Here is a 22,475-nt window from a genome sequence, read left to right as displayed (position 1 = left end):
CCCCATCTCTACTAACCATACAGAAAATTAACCAGCTGTGGTGGCACAAGCCTATAGTCCCAGTTACTCTGGAGGCTGAGGCATGAAAATCACTTGAACCTCAGAGACAGAAGTTACAGTGAGCCAAGATTGCACCACTGCACTCCAACCTGGGTGACAAAGTGAGATTCTGTCTCAAAAAAACAAATAAAATAAAATAAATAAATCAAGGTATAAAACAGTGTTTATAGCTGGGTGTGATCTATGTATACAAATGTGGGAGGAAGTAGCTATATGGATGTGTGTGTTTGTAACTGCCCAGAAACTGTCTGGAAGTCACACAGAAAACTGACAATAGTGGCTTCCAGGGAAAGAAATTGAAGGCCTAGAGTATAGGAATTGAAGAAGACTTAATTCTCTGTAGACTCTTTTTCACCTTTTATTTATTTGTTTATTTATTTATTTATTTATTTAGAGATGGAGTCTTGCTCTGTCACCAGGCTGGAGTGCAGTGGTGCTATCTCAGCTCACTGCAACTTCCGCCTCCTGGGTTCAAGAGATTCTTCTGCCCCAGCCTCCCAAGTAGCTGGGACTACAGGTGTGCACCACCATGCTCAGCTAATTTTTATATTTTTAGTAGAGACGGGATTTCACCATGTTGGCCAGGATTGTCTTGATCTCTTGACCTTGTGATCCACCCGTCTTGGCCTCCCTAAGTGATGGGATTATAGGCGTGAGCCACCAGGCCCAGCCTCATCTTATAAATTTTAACCATCTTTATCTATTTTAACCATCTTAACTATTTAAATGTATCTATCTAAGGATACATAAAAATAAAAACAAATTTGTCGTGGGACATCCCACCTAGTAATGACAAATACTGACATAACAACTGCTGTACTGTTCCCTTTGCCTGGAAAATCCTTCCTGGTCTTCTCCAGATAAATTCCTACTCATGATCAAGTCTAAACCCAGAGGTCACCTCCTCACTGAAGCTCTGCCTGATTTCCTCCAGTGAAGTCAGCCCCTCTGTGTTCTCACAGATCCAGGGAGCTGTCTAAAAGGAACTCTGTACCATGATTATTTGTTTGCCAGCCTGGCTCCATCACAAGAAGAGGGGTTCTTTGGAAGCAACAGTACAGTTTCATTGTTGTATTGATACACATGATTTATTATTGTATCACCAGCACCTAGTTCAACGCCTAACATAGGGATGGTTCTCAAGATGACTGATGAGTGAACACATCCAGAGTCTTTTCTCCTCTTGCCATTTTGCCCCTCACTCACTGGATACATTCAGTCGCATCCTGCTGCATTAGCCAGAACCAGCTAAGTCTCCTTTAAAACTCAAGTGGAGACTAGAATGTGAAGAAAGGGGAAATGCGTATACACTGTTAGTATGAATGCAGATTAATACAACCTCCATGAAAACAGTGTGGAGATTTTGCAAAGAATTGAAAATAGAGCTACCTTTCAGCCCAGCAATCCCACTACTGGGTATCTACTGAAGGGAAAAGAAATCATTATATCAAAAAAGGACCTGCACTCATGTGTCTATTACAACACTATTCACAATAGCAAAGTCATGGAATCAACCTCAGTGCCCATCAGAAAATGACAGGATGAAGAAAATGTGGTGTATGTATGTGTGTATATATATGTGTGTACGTGTGTGTGTATATATACATATATGTGTGCATAAAATGTGGTATGTATGTGCTGTGTTGTATATATTACATATTACGTGTGCATAAAATGAGTGGGGATGATAGTATATAGTGTGCTGGTATGTCTGTTGGTATCATATACATACGTGTAATGTACTAACTGATTATACGTGTTGTATTAAGTATATACATATATGCACATATTGTGCTGTGCTAGGTATACATACTTACACATAAAGATGATGCGATGTGTGAGTACAGTGTGGTGTGGTATATAATATCGTCCACACTGATACTATGTGTGTATAGAGAGAACCATACTGTGCAGGGGTGTCGGTACCTATTATACTCACACATACTATTACATTACGATACACAGGTTATATATGTGTGGATCATGGTATATATCGTGTGTAATGCTGTATAGTATGTATTAATAGACATACATATGTGTATTTATTGTTGTGCGATAGCTATGTATATCCTATACACACATACATTCTCTTTATACACACATCTTTATACACACACATATATGTAGAATATACATACACACACACATATATACACACACATTATGTTCTTTTTTATGGCTGTATAGTATATTATGAAATACTACACAGCCACAAAGAATACTACACGGTCATAAAAAAAGAATGAAACCATATCTTTTGCAGCAACATAGATGAAGCTGGAGGCTATTATCCTAAGTGAAAAAACTCATAAACACAAAATCAAATACTACATATCCTTAGTTATGAGTGGGAACTAAACGGGGGGTACACATAGATATAAAGATGGCAATAATAGACACTGGGGACTCCAAAAAGGGAGGAGGAGGGTTCAAAAATTACTTATTGGGTATAATGTTCATTAATTTGGTGATGGGGGTATTAGAAGCCCAAACCTCACCATTATGCAAAATGCCCATACAACAAACATGTGCATGTATCCCCTGAATCTATTATTGAAAAAAAAAAAAATCAAGTAGAGATTTAGGACATTGCCATACCAAAATAACTGTAATAGTAATTGCCCTCCAACTCCCTCCCATCCCAGCTTGGTTAAGACTGTAAGTCAAGGTACAAAAGAATTGGAAGAGACATTGATCAACAGGAGGCACTACACTGCTGTGCTTAGAGTGGAGACCCTGTCTCTACCCCTTGCTCATCAGGGGTCCTCAGCAAGTTCTTTAACCTCTCTAAACCTCAGTATCCTCATCTATGAAAGAATCATGACCCCTGCACATAGCCGCCAAAGTCTTGGTGACGTCAAACAAGATAATAAATGTAAAGCACATAGCACAGTGTCTGGTACAAGGGCATGCTCAGAAAATTCAGTCATTGACCCCTTTGCCCATCGCTACCTAAGTAAAGCAAGATCAAAGAACCACAACTTTGGTTGAGGTTTTTCCTTTAGTAATGATTTTGTGCAGGGACTGGATGTTCAGGTGGCCTACCACATAAGGGCTTCATGTAATCATTAGTTGATTGTGGCGATGACAGCCACATTGTACACATTGAAGAGCTGCAATGTGTAGGCAACAAGTGAACTAAGTGTCTGTTTATGATTCTGATGACACCAGATAGAGACAGATACTTGGCCTCCTTCTCCACAGTGGCTACATCCCAAAATAGGAAACATGCATTCACAGACAGAACCAGCAGCACAGGGGGTTAGGAAGCAGATTGCTAATACTTCAAGCTGTCAGGGACAATGCAGAGCCCGGTGCGTTCTGCAGCACAGGTGAGTTGCCCCCAAGCAGCTTTCTGGGATTCATTCTTATGCAAATGAAAGATAATTGGGTGACCTGAGACCAGCAATTCCTGCTGGTTATTACTCAGCAGGATGCCAATGTGTGTACACTTCTCTTGAGCAAAGGGCAAATCTCTTCCACTTCTCCAAGATGTTAATTTCTAGGCCCCTGTGCTCTACTGAAAACCCAGCAAGGTCACAGGGCTTAGAAGCCTTATCCTGTAGCTGCCCAGATAATTCCTCCTCTGCTCTGAGAAGGTTCTTAAGTAAGACACGTGTGCTAGAAATGGAAGCTCAAGCTCCAGTGGATTTCACTGTAAGTTAACTAGAGTGTCGATCCTGTGAACCCATGCCACCTTTGTTTGAAGTCTCTCTCCGTCTTTCCTTCCCACTTGGATTTTGACTGCCATATGCAGTTACCTGACTGTAAACTCCTTGAGGAAAGAGGAAGTGCCCTTTCATCTCTGCCTGCGTTTGTGGCATGTCATAGGTGCCTGTTCAAGAAAACCTGGCATCTTGACCTGATTGGGAATCAAGAATCTGAGTCTCAGCTAAAGTCATTGGTTAGTTTTGTTCTTCAAAATCCTTACAGTGCGATCAAGAACAAGTCCTTTCCTCCACCAGGCACAGAATTCTTTTCTATCAAGAAGAAGCTTATCCTGAAAATCAAAGGATTGTTCCAGTTGCATTCCTGCTGTTTTATGTTTTGTTTTGTTTTATAAAGGTTTCATGCCACCAGCATTGGAGTAATTCACCTTNCATGTCATAGGTGCCTGTTCAAGAAAACCTGGCATCTTGACCTGATTGGGAATCAAGAATCTGAGTCTCAGCTAAAGTCATTGGTTAGTTTTGTTCTTCAAAATCCTTACAGTGCGATCAAGAACAAGTCCTTTCCTCCACCAGGCACAGAATTCTTTTCTATCAAGAAGAAGCTTATCCTGAAAAATCAAAGGATTGTTCCAGTTGCATTCCTGCTGTTTTATGTTTTGTTTTGTTTTATAAAGGTTTCATGCCACCAGCATTGGAGTAATTCACCTTCCTCTCTTTGGAATAAAAGCTTTGCAGAACTCTTCAAAATAAACCGTTCTTAATTTCCAGGTTAAAAAAAAAAAAAAAAAAAAACTAAAAGATTTCCTAGACATGAAATTAAATTCAAGTACTTTCTATTTACCTTCTGAGTCTGATTCATGGATACCTCATTCTAATTGCCCCTATTATCTAGAAAAATAGAAAATGTCACTTGCACATCTTCTTGAGGAATTCAAAGAGCCGATGAAATGAAGAGGCCCATTTGTCTCAGCAGAAATGAGATGATCGTCATTCACAGACATACCCACAGGAGGGAGGCACGTCCTCTGCTGAGCCAGGCTTCGGAGCAAACGAGTGCAAAATAAGCAAATGCCAGAGGAGTCAGTTATACAATTTCCAAATCATCCTGGTGCGTTTGCAGGGGAGTGCCATTTTGCCTCTAGGATAAGCGTTCTCATTCATTGGTTTATTCCCTTAACAGATATTGACCAGACCATGAGAGAAAGAGGTGAGGACTCCTCACATTGAAATTTTTTCCCAAAACAGGCCCACATTAACACAAGAGTATAAAATACCTGAGAAATTATCAGAAATTTATAGTTCCCTGTCACAGAGGACTACCATCTATTTAACAACAGCTTGTGTGGGCTGCAAGAGAAGCCCTTGGTCTTATGTGGAGATAATGGTTTTTGCCCATAATATGGGAGATGCATTCAGGAGAAAGGCAGACAAGGAGAGTGGTAAAAGACACAAACTCTAGCTAAAGTTAGACTTCCCATAAATACAAATTCCAAGGATAAAAGTTACAGCACTATGGTCGTAGACAAGTTATTTATCTTCCCTGATATGCTTTGGCTCTGTGCCCCCACCCAAATCTCATCTCAGTTTGTAATTTCCATGTGTCACAGGAGGAACCTGTAATTCCCAAGTGTGGAGGGAGGGAGGTGACTGGATCATGAGGCAGTTTCCCCTGTGCTGTTGTTGTGAAAGTGAGTGAGTTCTCACAAGATCTGACAGTTTTATAAGGAGCTCTCCTCCCTTCACACGTGCTTCTCTTCTCTCTTCTGCCACCTTGTGAAGAAGATGCTTACCTCTCCTTCCGCCATGATTCTACGTTTCCCAAGGCCTCCCCAGCCATGCAGAACTGTGAGTCAATTAAACCACTTTCATTTATAAATCACCAGTCTCAGGGAAGTTCTTTATGGCAGTGTGAAAACAGACTAATACATTCTTCAAGATTGAGTTTTCTCATTTATAAAACGTTTGACATTAATAATACCTACCACATAAGGCTTTTGGAAGGATTAAAGGGAGTCATACCTTCAACATCCTTAGGAACCTGACATATAGTAAGAATGCAAAACCTGTTAGCTGCTGTTATTATGACTTTTCTCTGAGTAGTCACCGTAGTCCACCTTCCTCACATTTAATTAAAAATATACCGAGGGCCCCTATTCATTTGCTTAATAAATACTTACTAAGTGCATACTTTGGCCCAGATATAGTACTTGCAACTGGGAGCACGGTGGTCCCAAATAAGTCCTGTCCTCAAAAATCTCCAGGTCTAGCTGGGAAGACAGACAACTGAATAGACAATTACAGTCCAATGTAGAAATCACTGTAAATGGCGTAATCCCTGGCTGCTAAAGTATTGCCTAGGTAATCTTAGCCTATTAGAAATAGCTCCTTAGTGATAGTGAAGTCCAAGCTAAGATATAAAATGTGTTAAGAGTGCTTATGAGGTGAGAGAGATTATGAGGTTTTGGGGAAATAATGGCTGTGCCCCATGAGGAGGTCCTAGAGTGGATGTATATAATACAAGCAAGGTGGAGAGGGAATAGCAGCTGAGAGATGAATCTGGACAGCAAAACAGTGGCCCTTCTCATTAAAGGATCCTAGAAACTTGTTAAGAAAAGCTTATTTCTATCATCGAAAGGGAATAAGTGGGAAAGTAACATAATGTGTGGATTTAAGAACATTGTTCAGGATATATATAGATCATGGATCACATTGGAGCTGATGAGGGAGAAATAACCCTGGAGGCAAAAAGACTTATTAGGTGACAATTTCAGTAACATTGGAGAAAAAGAGTTTGACTTGCATTTGGACAGTGGCAATAGGGATAGAGAGAAATAAAACTACTTCAGAGACAGACAAAGAATAGAATGAATAGGAATCAAGAGGAATTAACTGCTATCAGGGGTGAGGGGTTGAGAGGCTTAAAGTATTCTGCCCGTGTTTCTATTCTGGGTGCATTGTGATACTATTACAGGAATGTGGGGTCCAGGAAAAACCTGGATTTAACATACGTGTTTAAGGCACCACTGGACATCCACATGGAGATGAGTCATAGGCACTTGGATGAGGAGGTCTAGATTCTCCAAGAGTGGAAACTCATGCTGGTAGAATTAATTCTTAAATTTCTATCTGGATATTTAGATGTCTCCTATGAATATTGCTCCAGTTATCACCGAGCAGATGGAGAAGGTAAATGGATTCACAGAATCCTAAAATGTAAGAACTGTTAGAAATCTTAGGTCCAGCCACCCTGGCAGCCCAGTAAATGGCTCATTAATCTCATAGCCCAGACAGTGAATGGCAGAGCTGGATCTGGGAGTAGAAACCAGGCCTCCTGGCTCATGATCGAGGGCCCTGTCATTTGAAGTCTAAAAGGTTCAGCCTCCTAGCAATCTCATTTCCTTGTGGGATATAAGCTACTTTGTTCCCATTTTAAGACTTATTTTCAAAAGAAAAGGAGAAAAAAGCCACATGGCAATCATCTCAGTTGGCCTGTTTAGCCGAGTCCTTGCTAAAGAATTATAATCCCTTTAGTTCCTTCTTTCTCCTCCAGATCTTACTACTACTAGCACATAATAGGTGTTCAATAAAGAGAATCCAGTAACATCAACACTGAATAATCACATTTCTCACTACTGAAAAAGGTAGGCCTTTCTCTCCCTCTCAGATTCTACTTTCGGCTTTAGTGAAGTTCCAAATCAAGCCACATTTGAGAGACAGACATAATTTCCATCTTGACATACATAGAAACATATGAATTGTTCAGTAATGTTAGTCCAGCTTACCTTCTTCACCCATTGGATACTTGCTGCCAATTTCTGTAACACACTCCACCCATCTGATTGGTCACTCAACAAAGGACAACAGGAAGGAATGTCACAGGGCCGCTGAGCCGAAAACACAGTGATTTCTGCAAAAAGTGAAAGGATCATTAGTAACCTAGTGGTGGCATGAATTGGCAAAGTGATACAATATTATACACAGTTGCATATGACAGACTTTTCTAGAAGATGACAATCTAGGTGTGCAAAGAGAGAGATAAACCAATTACTAAAATTATGTGAAAAGTGGGAAAAACTTATCATGGATTTATAAATACCATTGGATAGTGTGATTAACCATACATGCATTTGGTACTATGATGACAATGATAAAGCAATTCTACACACAACTTCTTGTAACATGCCATGTAATTCATATACATTTGCTCTTGCACGAAGAACAAGCTGGTGGGGGAAGGTATGAAGACTTAGAGCCCATTTCTGATAGAACCTATGTTCCAAAGCCAAAGCAGTGTCTTCCTTCCTAAAGTGAGAAGCACTGTTCTGGTGTTGACAGATCCTCGTGAACAACAGGCTCAAAGACAAAGAGTAGCAATAACGGTGGTGGTAATAGGAGATGCTATCCCCACTCCAGCAGACCAGAGCATTGGGCTGAGAGTGTTGCAACTCTTTTCAAGATTGCATTTCCCCCACCCACAACACCACATTTTAGACTTTCTGTGTGGGGGCTGTGTTCTGCTTGGATTCTGGTCTGATTCATCTTCATATCTCCCAAAATGTCTAACACATTTCCTAGCCCAGAGCATCTGTTCAATGCATATTTGTTGAGTGAATAAAGAAAAGAATATGGAGTGTCTAAACAGCTGTCATCTTTAAAAACTGAGGCACTGAACCAAGAAAGGTGCCAGCTGGCATAGCTTCCCTAACACAACAGCATAAAGGAGTTCTTGAATGTCCTTCATCTCTAGGCTTCTACCTTCTAGGATCAACTCAGCCTGAATTAGGGGCTTAAACAGCTTATTTCTTTGACTTGACTTCATTTCTTTCCAAATTTCTTTCCTTGTCTGATATTGCTTCCATCTAATAATCCTACACAAAGCCTTCTCCAAAACAACAGACAAGCAAACAAAAGCCATTTTTAGTGAAGGGTTGTGAATGGATCTTAGATCTACTAAAATTTTTTCACAAAGCCTGGTTTTGGTGACTGTAGCAAGATGAACAATAAAGCTGTCCTCTTGTGTGCTATTTATCCAAATGTCAGGACAGAGTAACACTGGAGTTATTCCCGGAGGCACAGGGAGTCATGGAAGAAATGCTACATGCAGCAGTTCACACAATGCATAACAAATGAGGAAGGACCCTGCTTGTCAACCATGTTACATGCTGCAGCCAGTCTCCAAAATTGCCCCACAATAACCCAGACCCTCTGATAGGCATGCCCTTGTGCAGTCTCCTTCTATGGGACTATGAGCTGGCTCTGCATAACAATGAAACAGCAGAACGGACACTATGTGAACCATGAGAGAGGGACTTCCACCCTGGTCGGTCCAAAAGGCAAAGCATTGAACCAAAGAAAATTACTATTGAGCCTTAAGATTCACTGGTATTTGCCTTTTTATATAAACTTGCTTGGAACCCATCACTACTTTCTTTTTTCCAATTTCTCCCTTTTAGAAAGGGAATGCCTATCCTACACCTGTCCCACCGCTGTATTTTGGAAGCACGTAATTTATCTTATTTCATAGGTTCACAGCTGCAGACAAATGTTGCCCCAGGATGAATAGCACTTTGAATCTCACCCATACTGATTGTGTCTCAGGATGAATAGTATCCTGAGTCTCACTCATACTTATTTAGATGAAAATTTGGACTTTAGACCTCAGAATTTATGCTGAATCAAGTTAAGATGTTGGAGGTTGCTGGTATAGAATGAATGTATTTTGCATGCATTTTGCAGGATCAGCAGTAGAATGTTATGGGCTCAATGTTTTTGTTCGCCAAAATTCACATATTAAAGCACTAACCCACAATGTGATAGTATTCAGAGGTGGGGCCTATGGGAGGTAATTAGGTTTAGATGATGTCATGAGGGATTGTTCTTCTAAGAAAAGGAAAAGAAAGCAGAGCTCTCTCTTTGTTTCTCCCATGTGAAGACACGGTGAGAGGACTGTTGTCTGCAAGCCATGAAGAAGATCCTCACCAGGAACCGAACGTACTGGTTTCCAGGACTTTGAGAAATGAAGATCTGTGGTTTAAACCACCCCATCTGTGATATTTTGTTATAGCAGCATAAGTGCACTAATACAGGAACCCTGCAGCTTATCTTGTGCTTTTTGAATGCTTGCTCTAGGAGAAGTTGACTGCCATGTCAAAAGTTCAAATACTTGATATTACTGTGCTATGAGAAAGCTCCAGACAACCAGGTGGAGAAGTTGTGTGGATGGAGAGAGAGGTGTCAATCCATTTCCAGCTCTTTCAGCCTTCCAAGTGAGGTGCCAGACAGGGGGCTAAAGATGTCATCTTGGACACCTAATCCATTCAAATCTTCATATAACTCCAGCCATCTGACTACATGGCAGGAAATAACAAGTAAGAATACCTAAATGAATTCAATCAACCCACAGAATTGTAAGAGATAGTAGTAAGTTGTTGCTATATGCCACTAAATATTAGGATGTCATGTTACTCAGCAATAGATAACTGGAATGTTATAAACAGGGGTGGAAAAGATATTTGCCATGTATCTCACCAATGAATTACCCTTAACCACATATAACCATCCTGGGTATTATGAACGCCATCTCACCCTACAACAGAAAAAGGTAAGACTCTTGCTGAAAGTGTACAGCCAATAATACCCTGGGTATGGATGGAATCCAGCAGTGCTGCCTTCATAGCCCATGTACCTTCTGTTTTCCTTCTCTAGTCTTCTGTTAATAATGCAGCTGTTACTGTGGCCAGCATGTTTAGAAAGGTTGACTTCTGAAATCTGTAAAACACTTATTGAACTCCCCACTTTGTCTTGCATTCTTTACCTCCCTGCAAAATGTTTCCTATAGAAATCCTTTCTTCAAAAGCCTGTGCAGTCAATCAAAAAAGCTTTGGAAGAAAAGCAAAAATAGACGGTGAATTGTCTATGAATTCTAATCACTGCAAACATTAGAGAAAGAGGGACTGTGGATTCTGTGAAAAATTTTGGTATACAATTATATCATGTTTCTTAGAAAATAAAATGAACATACAAAATCCAAGTTGTTCTTTATGCTTTCAGCGTAGTTGATGGAGCTAAGACGGCTTTGCGGGCTATAGCGGGTTGTCTGTTTCTGCATTCTCTGCACTGGCCTTCATGGCTGGAATGTTCATTTTCCTTCATCTTCCCCACAGCTCATGATTCCCCCAGACTTGGGATCATGTGTTCCCCTCTGAGCCAGGAAACTACACTCCAGCCTTGCTGCACCCACTTCCTACCTACTCTCAGGACTTCTCTCTGCCATCTTCCCAGCTCTGCACACCATCATGGGCTGTCTTCAAATACAGCGCCATTGTCATCTATCAGCCCGTCCATCACTGTGCTTGGCTGCCCACAGCACTAAGCCTCTTAGGGGTTCAGACAGTACATGCCATGTACTATTTCAGAGAGACTAGAAATCAGGAAAAAGAACACCGTGAAGCCCGAGTGCATAAAGTGGAATGAAGGACATACTCGGTAAGCATACCAAAATCAAGTCAGGGGCGGATGCAGCTGTGACTGTGGCAGCTCCCTTTTGTTGAACTCTGATTGTGTGGAAGGCTCAGTACATGCAGAGCCATATCCTTCCTTTTGCCACTTTCCCTCTCTTAGGATTTCCATTAAAATGGAAAGAGTTGCCAATGAAGGGAGCAGCACAGCCCAAGGAGATAGAGTTTCTCCATTTTACAGATGGAGAAACTAAGGCTGAATGGCATATGCCCAAGTGCATACAGCAAAGAAGTAGCATAACTGGGCTAGATCAATAAATCCACTCCTTTTTCCCCAGGTTTAAGAACCCACCGGGAGGCCCACTCCCCAGGGCAAAGCATGCCTATTCCCGTGGTGTGTGACTACTGATAATTTCTACTTTTTGGTAAAAACACAACGGAAAGGCCAGCTGCAGTGGCTCATGCCTGTAATCTCAGCAGTTTGGGAGGCTGAGGTAGGAGGCTCACACGAGCTCAGGAGTTCAAGACTAGCCTGGGCAATACGGCGAAACATATATATACATATATACACACACATATACATATATATACATATATACACACATACATACATACACACACACACACACACACATATATATCGTTTGAGCCTGGGGGGTCGAGGCTGCAGTGAGCCAAGATCACGCCGCTGTACTCCAGCCTGGGTGGCAAAGTGAGACCCTGTTTCAAAAACAAAACAACACAAAACAAACAAACAAAAAAACACCACAATGGGAAATTTCAGATATTTTGGAAATAGCTGATTAAAGCAAACTATAATTAAATGTTTATATATTACTCTTGTATAAACAAGTGAAATATCAGGTTTTTAAAACTTTTCTTTGGCGAAGAAGTTGAACAACGGCCATCCACTTTTCTGGTGGTCTAGAAATACCAATTTGCTTTGTTGATGTTGCTCTGTGCAGGCAGGAGAAGGGGCCACACATATGCAGCCATCCCTGGGAGTCTGCAGATGGGGGCTTCTTCCTTTTTTGGGCATCATATGTTTCTGACATTGTTGAAGGGATGATTAAACTCAATTAATAATCTCCATTGGGTGTTTTTCTTTCCTGTTATTGCAAAGTTCCAAAACCATATGGTAAATCATATTTCATAAGATAGGATTGTAGATCAAAATTTTTTTTTGTAAAAATAATGAGAGAAGCAGGGAGCTATTGCATGTGAGAGAACAAGACTTAAAATCAAGTTTTTCCTCCTCCAAGCTAGTTTGAGTTTGGGCAAGCAAGAACTTTCTGAGCCTCAGTTTCCTCACTATAAAATGGGGATAATAACAATTATTTTGGAGAATGACTGTGGAGAATAATCATAATACATGCAACACTTCACTTATACACTCAAAAATCAATAGTTGTGATTATGAAAAGATACATTGTGCTTCTATGATTAAACAGTTTACCTTTTATTGTATATTTGCTATTAAAAAACCCCTATAATAGATGCGTAAGCATTTGTACAGAACTAATATTGACATGTGCATAAATATTAACATATTAACATGCAATCTTATCACATGTAATTAATATTTATCTATAAGCATTTTGCATATTTTTTTTCAGATGAGGAATCTAAGTCTCAAAGAAATTTAGAGACCCCTCAAAGTTCCTGGACTCAGCTTAGACCTCTGCTCCCACTGTGTGGTTAAGGGATACCAGCTGCCCTCTGCTCATCCCTTCCTGCAAAATCTTCAAGGCTGGCTCCTTACTGCCTGCACAGAGGATGATGCCCAGCGTCTATCTGTAATTAGAAGAAAATATCCATAAAGAGTTTCTGAGCTCCAAATGGATTTGACACAGTGGCCTTTTAAATCAAACTCTTACTACGATTATCTTCATTTCTATTTAGTAGTTTTTCTAAGTAAGCCATGCTTTTAGAGGCACCTAATGCAAAGTGACAACCTTCACCATTTTCCAAAGCGCCGATGGACGGGCATAGAGAGAGTCCATTGTCACCATGGTAATTACTGCACAATACCTGACGGCCAATGGACGGTCAGGAGGCTCAGGCAGCCGCTGAATCCGGCATTGTCCAGGCCTGATAAAAAGACTAGAGGCCTTGAAAAGCCGGGGAGCAGGATCTCACAGCTCTTTCCCTGAGCCCTGAAAGGGCCATTGTGCTGCCACCATAAATTCTGGGTTCCCCGGGCACTTGACAACTGAAGCCAGGAACAATAGAATTCTTGTGTCCAACAAAACACTCCTTGTCCAATGCTGGTCTTATCAGCCGCATTTACAAATGTCTTTCGTTGTACCCAAATAATTCCCTATTAGAAGGGCTATTGGGAGCAGAACTAAATAAATATTCACAGCTTTTGTCATATCTTTGGGAAATGAATAAACAAACAGTCATCTAGCATATGAGCAAACCTCCTACTACTCACTACATTTTATCCGTATTTCTTGCCCAAATTATGTAGCTTCACTTTTTCCCTTTAACATAATTGACAACTGCGGTACTAGAAGCTCCGGTTTTCTGTGCCGTCTACTACACATCATCGGTATTATTGCGTTGGTGCTTCTACATGTGTTTTGTACAAATTACTCTTCCCCACACCGCTAGATTTTTATTTCTGCCTCCTGAAAGAGGAGGAAATTAGAACCCAGAGAAGTTGAACAACTTGCCGAAGATAACCAAGCTAATTAGTAGCAGAGTGGGAATTCCAATCTAGATTTCCCTTGCTCCAAAGACTCTTCCCTCACCACTCAGCAATGGTGATTTTGCTACTGAATAAAGAGGAATAAAAGTTAGAATACGGATATCTAAGCACAACCACTATAAAATTTGCATATATATATATATAGAGAGAGAGAGAGAGAGAGAGAGAGACTATATTATTAACAACTTGAGAACAGCTAGACTAGAAGGAAAATGAAAAATCTTTCTCCAGGAGAGTATATTTTATTTTTGCCTAAAATGCTAGCAATTTTACTTTTAAACTTTTTTTTAGGGTGGAGGTGGGAAGCGGACAAAATAAGTATAAGCACGCTGCAGGAAAGTTTTAAGGATGTCTGTACGGTCAGTATGTAAAGTTTTCTGAAGAACTACTAGGGTGAACAAAGCAACCATCGTGCACCCAATCACATATGCTCCAGAATAACTTTAACCTCTTCTTCTGCAGCTGATTTTATTTCAGTTGTTTGTCTCCTTGTCATGTATGGATAAATATCTAAACATTTGAATGTAATGCACATGATCAAACAGAAATCCCCTTCTCAATAGAAGCCACCAACTAGAAGAATAGCGATTTTTACATTTAAAAGAAAAACAAAACTGACAATATTAAAATTCTAAATGGCTCCCTATCAGGTCAGGAGATGCCCACACTCCAGATTTACTAACACAGCTTATGCATCTGTCTCCTATCTGTCCCCAGCCTCACCTGCCCACCTTACCTCCTGCTTCAGTAAGTATTGCTGTTCCTGAGCCTGGCAGGCTTTGCACCTCTCTGCTCCCCTGCATCTGACCCCTTCTGTCATTTACGGTTAGTGTGACTTTGGTGGAAATTCTCCTCAGTACCTAGTATAAACACAGAGGGCTTCAGGATTCCCTTAGTGTAACATAATGCTTTTTTATTTCTTCCACAATTAGAGATCTTTGATATTTATGGCTATTTGGTCCTCCCAACTTTGCATCAAGGAAGCTGTGAGCTATTTGAGAACAGAAATCACATATTATTCTCATTTTTGTTTGGCCCGGGTCAGTACACTGCTAACCCTCCACAGGGCTAGACTATTGGAGAAATAAATGAATGGTAGTAGTTAGACAAAGAATGACCACAAAATTATATATTTTTTAATTTAAAAGATTAAAAATACCTATTGCCTTTTATCTACTTGATGTCAAATGACAGGTATAATTTGTAATTTTTTTACAAGGACCATAATAATGTACTCACTTGGCACAAATTATTCAGCTTTGATAAATGCAACATGGCACTGTTTGGTTTGTTTTCTATAATATTTTAATATTTCAAATCAGTAGAGTAGGTTATCATTTTGCAAATAATTGACTATTAACAATAAAAGACTGGGAAACCAACAGGTATTTTCTGACTGGCATTAAACGCCTGTGTTTGTGCAAGTATTAAGTTTGAAAAAGTGTGGTCAATATTTTCTAAACACTTCATGCCAAATGAAGCATTTAATCATCTTTGGGGATGTAAGACATTAATGCCATCATGTACGAATGATGCTAATTCTCAGCATTTCTCTATCCCCCAGGAGCTGAATCTTCTCCAGACACAACTAAATCCAAACAGGCAATGATGATGACTAAAATTTATTGAGAATTTCCAATGGACCAGGCCGTGGGCTAACTACCTTCCTGCAATATACAATTTCATCTTATGACAATCAGGTACTGTGGTTTTTCTTCATTTCACAACTAGGAAACTGGAGCACAAAAAGACTGAGTAAAGTTGCCCCCAATCACAAAGCCACTCACCAGTGAAGCCAAGACATGGGCACAGGCAGTTTGAATCTATAGCAATTCACCAAACAGCTGTACTCTACTCCATTCTTTGGCTATAAAATAGGGCACTAAATTAGGAAAGTAGTCCAGTGATTTAAAAGAAACATGACTAAGGACTGCATCACTTTACCAGGCTACCTAACTATCCAGAAAAAGCAGAAACCAACTACGAAGGAGAACCCATGCATGTAATGAAGAACAACAAAGACCTTTAACCAGACCCAAGGCCTGAGACAGTCTCTTGTATTTTATCAAATCTAGGCAACTTCCAGACAACCAAGAAATCCGCTTATTTGCAAGTACACAAATCTACATAGTCATAAAGTCAGAGAAGTGCTGCAAACACACACACACACACACACACACACACACTGCAGTGTTTGTTGTGTGCCAGAAATAGTCACAGCGTCCCGCTATCTTTTCATAGTGAGAAAAGTAAACGGCATAGTCCATAGCAATATGACTGATTTATGATATAATAGGAGAGAGCTCCCTCTGGGGCCATTATACTCAGAAAGAAACAAAATAAGGTTTCTCAAAATTAAGTGGGACTATCCTTTTGCAATATAAAATTAGGTTAAGAAAAAAATGCCATTTGGTTATTTGCTTCTTCCAAGGCACTTATTCTGAAGATATAAGCCATGCAAACTCTGCTCGTCTATCAACTCTGCAGGGATAAGAAACATATATGTTTCCTTGTCCACTTTGTAATCGGACAAAGGCACAAACTAAATGCTTCAAAGAGCTTTCAAACCAATGACTTAATAAACAAAAATCTGAGCCCTGGACATAGTGGTCTCACCTATTTGCAAGTGCTTCTGAAGGGCTGCAGTGAGTGGAGACTGATTTTCTTCAGGCAGAAATTTGAATTTGGCCACAGAGGGGCTGACGTGAGCCAGAGAGAGAGTCTAGCGGGTGCTCTACATCCTCATCACACCTCATTAAATACACTGGATTCACTCCGGGTCGGCAGGGGAATCAGGTCGTTAAAATGTTTCAGTTTTGCGTTTGCTGCACTTTATTGGTGGAAGAACATTCTTCACTGCTATGCACAAATTTTGACATTCTTGAAGAATGGAAGAAATCATTTGTCAATATCGAGAATCTAATATTTTTGTAGGAAGCTTTATACAGGCTGTTCTACCTCGATTTATTTGTAAGTCATGTGTGTGTGTGCTTTAGATGTAAATGTGACTGCACACACACACACACAAACATACATCCTCAAGGATGCATTTGCTGTTTTTATCTTTTCATGTTTTAATACTCTTTGGATGGTTACTTTTACTAACTCCATTGTCAAGAACTGAAAATAAAAAGGCAAAAAATAAATAAAACACTGTCAACAGCTATGTGGAGCTGGGTCATCTTACCAGACTGTGCTTGGATCATGAGTGTGGAAATGACAGAAAAATGATCCTGTTTGTCTGCACTTCAGTGGATCAGAAGTTTGGGGAGGTCTTCGTCTACAATATTCATTTATTAATGCTCTATCATATGGCTTCCATCAAGAAAATGAGGCTGGATACCTACACTTCATCTTAGCCAAAAGACCAAGAAGTGAGGAGGCTGTCTTTCTTAACAGGTTTTTAAAATGCCTCCTTGGCTTTGATATCTGCAAATGTTCTCTATATAGAGATATAAAGATATATAATAGTATCTATATGTGTGTTAGTACACACACACACACATGTAAATGTGTACATATTATTCACAACTTGATCATTCATATTTGTAAACATTTCAGTCACTTTCCTTATCCAGTAAGTAAACGAATTTTGGCATCAGGTACCAGGGTAGATTTGATGAGCAGTAAGATTGTTTCCTACTTTGAAATGACAGAACTGTGTAATTGGAATAATCAGTTCCCCTGGCTAAAAGCATCCCACCTCCCTCCATCGGTGTTCCAACCACGCTTTGGGAAACACAGAGCTAAGAGCTGATACTTCTCTAGTGTTAACACGAGTTGGGGATTTCATGGGCCAAATCCAATACCATGACGTAGCCATCTTCAAGAGGACACTGCATGTGCAGAAGACCTTGGGGGCCAGGGAGGGGTCACCTTTGGCTCTCAGAGTGATGTGTACGTACAGCCAGTTTTCAGAGCCAAGATGGTCCTCAGAGAAGGCCCAGAGGACCTTATCTAGGAGCCAAACCAAGGGGGCATGTCCCCTAGCAAGCCAAGGGGCCAAGTTGTGGAATTAGAAAGACTTTGGTATAAGATGCAGCTGCAAGCTGATTCCTGTTTGGGCCTCTATGACTCGTCAGTTCTGTGACTTAGGGCTCTGTTTCCTTACCTGTAAAATGAGCATCATAACACCTCACATTCCTGTGGCAAGCTCAGAGGTGATAAGGTGTGCAAATCATGCTATTGTTTCTGACATAAATTTACTGTTCACTAAATATAAGTCAATACCATCAGGGTTCTGTTATCAGGGTTCTGTTACAAAGATTCAACATAAAAAAATTAATGCAATACCTGACACAACAGAGGCCCCACCAATTGCTAGATTACTGGCCTTCAATGACAATAAATGGGGGAAATAGAGACATACCTTTTCAATTCTTTTCAGTCCTGATGTCAGCAAAGAGAAAGTCTCTGCAGTGATTCGTGAACAAACCTTTTTTAACAAAGACAAGGCAGTCTCAGGCTCAGAGACGATTCAATTATGTTGTTTCCTTTTAATTATATCTGTTTTTTGGCTGCCTCATATTTATGACAAGAGATATTGACTTGCCAGAAGTTAGAGCAATATAATTTTCTTCAAAATTATTTTTTTAAATAGCAGAAAGTAGAAGGAGTCAAAAGAAAATATTAAGTAAATAACAATGTGAATCGTATCCAGATATTAGGGAAGACAAAACCTGAATGATTGAGAGGTGGGGAACATGGATCCATGGCACCACAATTATTTTATGGACAGGGAGACGGAGGCCCAAGGGGGACATGGGTGAGGAGCAGCGCCTACAGCATCTAATCCGCTCCAGACCCTGCCTCTGGCATCCCAGGGTCTCTGCACCACATCTTCATTAATATCACACGTCAGGTCAGCTACACGAGGGGACTGCAAAAAATGATCACAGTTCTCTTCCAAGGACAGAGAAGGAATTACAGGGAGAGATAAATGCCAGTTCTAACATGGTGGTGGAGGAGGGAGCAGTGTCTAAAGCCCTATAGGAAAGTAGGTCTTCATGAAAAAACTAGGTTGAAGACTCAGCCGGCCCACTCTCCACCTCATGCCCTATGACTCATGCTATGCATTTTACCAATACCCTGTTTGATTCCAAAAGGAATTTCAGGCCGCCTACAAAGGTGCATACAGTACAAACACATAGGAGACTATTTTGAACACTAAAAATGTGAAAAGGAGAAAGAACACCATGAAATAATTTGAATGAAGGTCATGTGCAAAGCTTGGGCTACGAAGTCATATTAGTTGCAAGGGCTGCCTCACAAAAGGGACAGGGACACACGACCTGGCACAGGACCACAGCACCCATGAAGAAAAACTGGTGCTCAGCTGGATTGCAGCCATTCTGGGTACTGATGCCAGAATACTATTTATCCCATTGGTTCTCACAGAGACAATCCCGTGCAAGACACAAAGCGGCATTCTTAAACATAGTGGAAAGATAACTATTGGGCCGCTTAGAACAGCATCACTGGCCCACACAGGTGAAGGAAGGAGACAGAGGAAGATACTCAACAGCATCTCTCTGCCAGGAGGACCTGACAGCCAGTCCATCTTTCACACGGCTGCTACAGGCACACCCTAAACCAGGGGCCTGCTCATGCCACTCCCGGTTGCAAAGCCCTCAAGGTCTCCTTGGATTGGTCTCCTCTCCTTTAAAAATAGCCAAGCCTGCTATGTTCCAGATACTGTGCTAAAGTGGAGTGTCACATAGATAACCCCTACTTGAAAGTGGAGAAATCTAAGATGGAGAGGGTGAATTATTGATGCCACCTGCCTTGCTTGTAGGGATTCACATCCATGCAGCCTGACTCCAGAGCGTCCTCTCTTAAGCAGCACTCTACTCTGCCCTCAAGGAAAGCCCTTCATTAGTGAGCCCCACTGGTCTTCAGCTTCACCTGGGGAAACTCCTTCTAGGAACCCATTGCTTTGCCTCAACTTACCATATTGTTTCACTCTGCCTCCTTCATTCCTACTTTTGCCTCCGAACCGAATATCTCTTCCTCTTCCCTTTTTACAACCTTATCCCTGTATTTTAAGGTCTTGGCCAAATATCACCTCCTGACAGTCCACCTTCCCAACTACACACATACACACAAAGCTTACACTACGGCATCATCTCCACCAACCACTGTGATTGGTGGAGATGACGACACAGTGTATTTCTGTGAGCAGATGTTTCTTGAACATCTATTATGTGTCAGGCATGAGTCAAATCCCTGGATACCAAACAGCTAAGATTGCTCTTTTTACAGAGTGTTCAACCTCTGGTAGAGTTAAAAGTAAACAGAAAAATAAGCAGCAAAGAATTAGATAGCGATAACTTACACAAAGAAATTTTTAAAACGTTAATAAAACAGAAGGAGGATCATATCTTCTTAGGATCTCTTTACACCAATACACACATGGCCAGCACATAGCTGATGCTCAGTAACTGTTTGATGAAATGAGAGGCAACAACTATGACCTACAACAACCTTTATCAGTCATTCCGTTCTTACGTGTCTGGACATTTTGCTGTTTTAAGAAATCATTTTCCCAACTGTTTGCCTGCTCCTCCAGTCCCTATGAGGTTATGAAAAGCAGAAACTCTGTCATCTGCATCGTGTTTATAGTTCCTATGGTACCTACTGGGGAATCATCTGCATTTTTGCAAACCATAAACACAGAGAGCCGGACTTAAAGTCTGAGAGACATCACAAATCACAGGATGTAAGAGCCAAATGAAAACTCAGCAGTGATCTAATCTAGTGATTTTACTAACTGTTCTTGGCAAAGAGTGGTATTCCTGGGGTATCCCAAAGGCTGTTGCAGGGGCTGTGGTGTGGTGAGGAGAGTTGGAGGGAGGTTTCTGGCGACTCCTACAACTTTCTCCTTTCTTCTATTTAATCCACAGAAGCTCTACTTTATCCATGCTATATGTTTTAGAGGTTAGGGTAAGATTTTCTTTACCAAAAACCTGCATGAACTTCAAGGAATGAACAGGAGAAAAAAGAGAAACGAAGAATCCAGGAGTTAAATGAATCCTTTGAATTTTTACAGAACCTCATTCTGAGCAGATGTATATGTTTAGACACGGGCAGATGCATACAACCACAGACAGATGACAAGGCATAGATACAACACATACACGATGTAAGTAGAGCACATATTTGGCAATGGGGGTACAAAAGTGTGAAAGAAGGAGCTATTAAAATAGTAGTGAAGTATGCTTTCAAGGGAAGCAGAAGTCTTTCTAGCCCTGCCATTCTCTCAAGAATTTTGTCTTCTTTGTTGCTCATTCATTCATTCGTTGTTTTTACTTTGCAATGGTGCTCATTCATTCATTGTTTTTACTTTGCAATGGTGCTCATTCATTCATTCGTTGTTTTTACTTTGCAATGGTGCTCATTCATTCATCGTTTTTGTCTTCTTTGTTGCTCATTCATTCATTCATTTTTTTTACTTTGAAATGGAACTCTTTCATTCATTCATGGTTTTTACCTTTTAAATAATTGTACATCAAGTATTTCTATGCACAGTGACGCATAGAATTGGGACCTATGTAAAGGTGAGACAGAGAAAGAGAAGGAGGGAGGGAAGAAGGGAGAAGAGAAGAAGGGAAGAAGGTAGGGAGGAAAAAAGGAAGGGAGGGAAGGGAGGGAAGCAGAGAGGAAGGAAGGAAGGAAGGAAGGAGACAAGGAAGGGAGGAGGGAGGGATGAAGGGAGAGACTAAGGAACAGAAGGACAAAGTACTGGACAGAAGGAGGAAGGAAGGGAGGAAGGGAGGAAGAGAGGAAGGAAGAAAGGAAGGGAGGGAGGAAGGGAAGAAGGAAGGGAAGGAGGGATGGAGAAATGAAAGGAGGGAGGGAGGAAGGAAGGGAGAGAGGAAGGAAGCAAGGAAGGGAGGGATGGAGGAAGGGAGGGAGGGAGAGAAGAGGGAAAGGAGTGATGGAGGGAGGAAGTGGGGGCAGGGAGAGAAGGAGAGCGAGAAGAAAGAAAGGAGGGAGGGAGGGAGGAAGGAAGGGAGGGAGCAGGGAGAGAGGGAGGGACAAAGGAAGGGAGAAAAAAGGAAAGGAAGAAAGGAAGGAAATGAGAGAAGAAGGGAAAGAGGAAGGGAAAGAGGGAAGGAGGGAGGAAGGGAAACTGCAAGATAAAGTAATCAGGTGAATGAGGGGCCTGAAATGCCCTGTCTTTCCTCTCTTCCTCAGCCCACAAGGAGGCAGTGTCTTATACAAAGCAATCGCAGGGTTCCAGAGGAGGCAGGTGGGTGAGAAGAATGAAGAGAGCTCCCAAAATAAGACATGACTACAGAAAAAAAAAAAAAAAAGAGAGAGAGAGAGAGAGAGATGACGACATGATTGGATCTATGAGACTGTCTATTTTTAGTGGCCTAAAGAAGACTCTCTCCAGTGACCTTGCCAAATTATGATGCAAACAGAGTTAATGAAAGCTCTCTCAACCTTCTCTTCAAAGTCAGCTCATTACCAGATCATTTCTGCAGACTCATCGCCCAAAACCCTGTAACCTCATTAAAGAACTAATCCTAACAGGTTTGACCTAAAAGTGAGCAGATGGATTTACTTGAA

General features: G+C 40.9%; 1 protein-coding gene across 4 annotated transcripts in view; it reads right to left on the bottom strand.

Moving 5' to 3' along the window:
* CDH11 (cadherin 11) overlaps nt 1-22,475 on the bottom strand; it is a 182,282-nt gene that overhangs the window by 104,515 nt on the left and 55,292 nt on the right. For all 4 annotated transcript variants that reach the window (XM_017889051.1, XM_017889049.1, XM_017889050.1 and 1 more), the window contains exon 2: nt 7,514-7,638. The gene's annotated coding sequence lies outside the window, so the exon portion shown is untranslated. The remainder of the gene's footprint in view (nt 1-7,513; nt 7,639-22,475) is intronic.

The sequence above is a fragment of the Rhinopithecus bieti genome, unplaced genomic scaffold (genome assembly GCF_001698545.2).
Source record: "Rhinopithecus bieti isolate Rb0 unplaced genomic scaffold, ASM169854v2 scaffold_18285, whole genome shotgun sequence".
Lineage (NCBI taxonomy): Eukaryota > Metazoa > Chordata > Mammalia > Primates > Cercopithecidae > Rhinopithecus > Rhinopithecus bieti.
The sequence above is the reverse complement of the archived record's forward strand: the minus strand, read 5'-3'. Positions and strand labels throughout refer to the sequence as shown.